The following is a 6,151-nucleotide window of genomic DNA, read 5'->3' as shown; positions in this document are numbered from 1 at the left end:
CAATAGGACTCGCCTCTTTCAATATCAAGAGTGTTTTTTTCATAGATTTCTTTAAAAATATAAACATACAAAGATCAAGGAAAGACAGAATGATGGATTTTATCATTAAAAACCCAAAAGGCAGAATACTGTATCATCCCATTTAAATCAGTCTTCTTTCATGAATTATTTTAGCATTTGCACACACACACATACACACATAACACACACACACAGACACACACACACACACACACACACACACACACACACACACTTATCTAATGAACCATTGAGTTTTCTAATGGTCCAGGTTGTTAGTACCTCAAGTGAGCCTTTACAGTTTAGGCCAAAGACAGAGCTCTCTTGACAGAGTGCTTGCCTAGCATAGAGCCCAGGGTTTTGTCTTGGTACTGAATAAACTGACCCTAGCACCTGAGAAGCAGAGGCTGTAGGATCAGAAGTTCGAGGTCATTCACGGAAATGAACAAGTTCTGGGACAGCCTGGTCTATTCCAGACCTTGTCTGAAACAAAATTAAAAAAAAAACAAAACAACAACAAAAACAAACAAACAAACAAAAAACTGCTGGGCAGTTGTGTCGCACGCCTTTAACCCCAGCACTTGGGAGGCAGAGGCAGGCGAATTTCTGAGTTCGAGGCCAGCCTGGTCTACAGAGTGAGTTCCAGGCAGGGCTACACAGAGAAACCCTGTCTCAGAAAAAAAAAAACTAAAATATTTATTTTCCACCAGTCTATCATAAAAACTAGTACTAAGGTTTTATACCTAATTATTAGGAAGACAGAATTTAGAAGCAGGTAGTTATCAATGTAGATACTGGTTTCTTCCTATGTCTAGATAACATTTGTTTTGTATAAATATATTATTTCAGCAAAACCACATTTTATTGGTCAACTTTCATTATTTGTCTAATTAGGCATGGAGCCAATTTGTTGACTGTTTTAAAATTTGTAACTGAGCATAAAATATATTAGAGAGAGGTTCCTTCAGCTTGAAGGAAAGTGTACTCATATGAGCCATAAAATAGCTGTTTCTTATTTCCGCTCATTATTTTGAGCCCTCTAGCACTTTCTGAAGCATTTTTGTGTATCTCAAGGGCATGTTTTATATGTACTCACAAATGTTACATTTGTCCCTTTTTTATGTTAGGGATCTTCTGGACCAAGCATGCAGCAGCAGAGCCTGCTGCTGGGATGGTGTGAACCATTTTTACCATGATCACAGTTCTTTGTGCTGGCTGACGTCTACAGAAAGCCACACCCAGTGTACTGTCTTCAACATCACTCAATCATTAGGCATCTCGTATTCCAAGAACTGCCTAACTCTGCAGTGTAGCCAGGAAAACCGGTCAGTCCTCCTGGGTCTGGAATAAGCCACTGCCTAGTTAGCTTTCATGGACATTAATCAGGCTTGGGCATTGCTTCTAATGCTTTGTCTTAATTTGGATCCTAAAAATCACACCAGAATCTGCGTGTCCAGACACTGAGGGTCCCTGTCCCCAGTTGGTTTTTGATTGATCAGTAAAGAGCTAACTGCCAATGGCTGGGCAGGGTGAAAGAGGTGGGACTTTTAGGGTTTCCAGGAAAGAAATGCAGAGGAGAGAAGGAACAGAACAGGGAAGCAGAAAGATCAGACTTAAAGGCCCACTGACATGTAAGAATCTTGGGCCACTACTCCAACTGGGTCTGGGGTAGCAGAGATAAAATAAATATTTAGCAAATATTAATTCAAGAATACCAGAGGGGAGTATGTGCTAACATCAGGGAGGTTTGGAAGTGCCCAGCCATTGAGCTAGTAAAGGCATATTAAAAATAATGTTGCGTGTGTGTGTGTGTGTGTGTGTGTGTGTGTGTGTGTGTGTGTGTGAGTATGTGTGTGTTTGCATTCACAAATCCAGATAGCTCTGGTAGGTAGCTAGAAGCATGACCCACCAGGAGCTAAGTATGGAATAACTCTTCACCACTGCAAATCAGTCCCAGTTCCTCAACCTCTTTGATACTGGAACTACGGGAGTACATGGAAAAACATCAATTTTAGCATGTGCCCAGGGACTCTCTCATTCAGTACTCACAGGTATCAAAGCGATATCTACCTGGATTTCATAAGGCTGAATATATAAGCCATGGGTATATGTGATGTAATTGTGTGTGTGTGTGTGTGTGTGTGTGTGTGTGTGTGTGTGTGTGTGTATGTGTATCTGTCTGTCTGTCTGTCTTAGGGTTTCCATTGCTGTGAGGAGATACCATGACCAAAGCAACTCTTATAAAAGACAGCATTTAATTGATGCTGGCTTGCAGTTTCAGAGATTCAGTCCATCATCATCATGGCAGGAAGCATGGCAGTATCCAGGCAGACATGGTACTGGAGAAGGAGCTGAGATTTCTACATCTTTATTTAACTGCAGCCAGGAGAAACTGTCATCTGCAATCAGACAGGAGGAAGGAAGCACAGCCCCACAGTGATACACTTTCTCCAACAAGGGCACACATGCTAATAGTGCAACTCCCTGGACCAAGCATATTCAAATGTGCAATGTGTGTGTGTGTGTGTGTGTGTGTGTGTGTGTGTGTGTATTTTAACTATCTCCAAAGAGGGTTGATAGACCTGAAATTTCATGTGCTTGAATTCTGTTCAAAGGGGTAGTGATTTTATATATTACAAAATCAATATACTATGAGCACAGTATAGCAGCTTTTTTGAACTCTAAGTGCTTAAGGTAAGTCACTAGCATACCCTACCCTGCCCCCTCTCTCTCTCACACACTCGTACACACAAGCTTTAGGGCCATAGTCTCAGCAGACTTATGCCCATGAGCTTTTTGTCAGTCAGCAATATTAGTCCAAAGAGAATGAGACATACAGCTCCTTAAGAGAAAGCAGATGTCACACAAAAATTCATTTTTTCAGAGAGAGAGAGAGAGAGAGAGAGAGAGAGAGAGAGAGAGAAAGAGAGAGAGAGAGATGGAGGGGAAGAGAGGAGAGGAAAGGAAAGAAAAGAGGTCTTTTCGCATATCTGATCTGACCTTTTAGGCAAGACTATTATGGTAGCTTGTTACATCCCATTTCCTAACTTAAATAGAATCCAGATTTTAAAAGTTCAACATCACTGTACACAAATTGGTGCCAAATTGGCATCCTTTATTGTTCTTATTAATAACAAAACCAACACAATGACCAATTAGTGGAAACAGTATCTTGAACCATATTCCCCACTCCATTTTAACCCCTGAAATATTGAATTTAGGAGAGCAGATGCTGTGTCAAAATTCCCTTCAATTATCTTTCTGGCTGCCGGTGGTTATCGTTAACTCTAAAGCATATACAGAACATCAGTTAAAAGTGCATTTGAGTTCAACTGAATACTTCCATGTTCATTTCTTTTTGAAAGGATATCCCCTTGGCAAGTATATATTGACAGGAAAAATTAAGAGTTGGGACAATGTAGCAAGTCCCATGAGGATAGATGCTACAAGGGCTACCTCAACATCTGACACCTGGATAGCTTGGAACACTAAGAAGCAGCAGAATGAAAAAGTGTGTTGATATCTGTCACATGCTATTGATTGTTTCATAAGCCAGAGCTTGATTCAAACAAAAGTAAAGTTACCTTCCCTAAGGTTTGAATGTCAATAAGCTTTGAAGCAGAGATGTCCCAGATCACCAACAGGAATCCCAACATGATCTGAATCACTCAATGTGTCTCTGGCTCAGTCTAGTACAATTGGCTATAAAGTAAACCAATTTTCCATTTAATTGTTAGAGAACATCAAAAGCACTTTTCTGCATATCCCAATGTACCAAGTGTTCTTGTCCTTACTCTGCATAAGCATAGGAGTGAATGGATGCCTCTAGTTGTGTGGCTGTGTGCTCTGTGTGGTTGGGAGGTTACATAGTTGTACTGGAGAAGGAAGACAGATTCCCTTGCAGAGTCTCAAGATAAAAGTTATCTGGTCAGGTACTGTCAGAGCCTCTCAGGAGACAGCTATATCAGGCTCCTGTCAGCCAGCACTTGCTGATATCCACAATAGTGTCTGGATTTGATGATTGAATATGCGAAGGATTCCCAGGTGGAACAGTCTCTGGATTGTCCTTCCTTCAGTCTCTGCTCCATAGTTAGTCTCTGAAAATCCTTCCATGGGTATTTTGTTCCCCTTTTTAAGAAGGAACGAAGTATCCACACTTTGGTCTTCCTTCTTCTTGAGATTCTTGTGGTTTGTGGATTGTAGAGGTTCACAGCCATCCATTGGACTGAGTACAGGGTCCCCAAAGAAGGAGCTAGAGAAAGGACCCAAAGAGCTGAAGGGTTTGCAGCCCCTTAGCAAGAACAACAATATGAAATAACTAGTACCCTCAGAGCTCTCAGGAACTAAACCACCAACCAAAGAGTACACATAGGGGAACTCATGGCTCCAGCAACATATGTATACTAGAGGATGGCCAAGTCGGTCATCAATGGGAGGAGAGGACCTTGGCCCTGTGAAGGTTCTATGCCCCGGTGTAAGGGAATGCCAGGGCCAGGAAGTGGGAGAGGGTGTGGTGGTGAACAGGAGGAGGGGGGAGGGAACAGGGGATTGTTTTAGTTTTTGGAATTTTTTTTAATTTTATTTTTTTCTTATTTTATTTTCTTTTTCTTTTTTCCTTTGGATGGGAACCTGGGAAAGAAGATATTATAAATAAAGAAAACATCTAATAAAAAAAAGTTATCTGGCTTCACTCAGGTGTGAAGAATTCTAAAGGATGAGACCGATCCATCTATTGTCTAGGATAGAAAAGGATTAAGATAGGGAAGGTTTTCTACCAGATAGCTGTTTTTTGTTGTTGTTGTTGTTGTTGTTATTTTTGTTTTTTGGTTTTTTTTAATCAAAGAGTAGTTTATTTTTTAAAAAAGAATCAATACAGAAACCCTAAGTACCAGCGTGTAAATTGTGTACATTTAAATGGTTCACAAGAATGAAGTTTTGTTTTTCTTATATAGTAAGATCATACTACCTTGTTCTTCATCAAAAAGTGTTCAGACATGTAATAACACCACTGGTAATAAAGCTTTGAAATGGGTGCTCGCTCTATTATTTCACTACAAACAAGATAGAAATCAAGGAAAGTTGAGAATTTATTCTAAAGCACAATGGAGGTTGTCATTGTCTACACCAGCACGCCTCACTCCTCTCCTGCCATTTTTAGCACGTACTCTTTGTCAGTCTTGAAGAGCCTCCATCCCTCTTCACTGGATAGTTCTGAAGCACCTCTTCTTTTGTAGAAGTTGATAGATGGTTCATTCCATTATGCTACCAAGAAGTGCATACATGGCAACCTGGCTTAGATTCTTCAAAATTTCTGATCCTATACCAAAGCCTCTGTAATCACTCATCACAAAGAAGTCTTCAAGATACAGTAACTTGCCAATCCATGGGTCATCAGTAAAATAGTACATGGCGAAACCAACAATGCTGTGTCCTCATTTATCATGATCATCTACTTTATTGTGTAAAGGATCTTTCAGTTACCTCCCTGCCCATTCATGTACACAGAAGGGCCATGTACATGGCGAAGCTAGAGACTGTAATCTTCAGGGGTCCAGTGCTCTTTAAGCACTCCTGCAACCAGGCAGTGGTAGAAGGGGTGCTCTCCAAAACCATCCTCTAGGAGATCTGTAAGATGGGGGAGGCAGAGACAGTGTCCAGATTGCTGTTTTTAAAAAAGTTTTATGATGTATTATACAGACATCTCCAACCTGATAAGATCAAGAAATGGTTTCATGGATGGCAAAAATATCATAATGAAGTGTTACCCTTAATAAAAGAAAGGTTGCCATGGTGAAACTCCATCCCCATTGGCTCCCTCCTCTCCCTATCAACAAGACCCTTGAGTGCAGAGAATATAAAAAAAAAGGAACATTTTATTAAATGTACCTAAAATTGCCCAAATTTTTAAAAAATATTTTTGAAGTGAACCTCTCAGACACATTAAAAATGATTTATGGTAAAAAGTGATCTGTAAAAAGGCTTTCAAAATTTGAAAATCACTGAAAATTACACTTCTAATTAGTGGCTATATTATTTTTCAAATTCATTCTAGCTTTTAGTGTTACAGAGTTTTTGCATTAAAAAGGAAAGCAGTGGATTATAGCTTTTCCATCATAAGCAAGATATACAT

The 6,151-nt window shown here is 39.9% G+C and overlaps 1 pseudogene; it reads right to left on the bottom strand.

Moving 5' to 3' along the window:
* Window positions 1-5,155: 5,155 nt before the first annotated feature.
* On the bottom strand, window positions 5,156-5,567 carry LOC116089206 (annotated as a pseudogene).
* Between the last annotated feature and the right edge of the window lie 584 nt (window positions 5,568-6,151).

This window comes from Mastomys coucha, unplaced genomic scaffold (assembly GCF_008632895.1).
Source record: "Mastomys coucha isolate ucsf_1 unplaced genomic scaffold, UCSF_Mcou_1 pScaffold14, whole genome shotgun sequence".
NCBI classification, from domain to species: Eukaryota; Metazoa; Chordata; class Mammalia; order Rodentia; family Muridae; genus Mastomys; species Mastomys coucha.
Note: the sequence above shows the minus strand (reverse complement) of the source record. Positions and strands in the feature narration are given on the sequence as shown.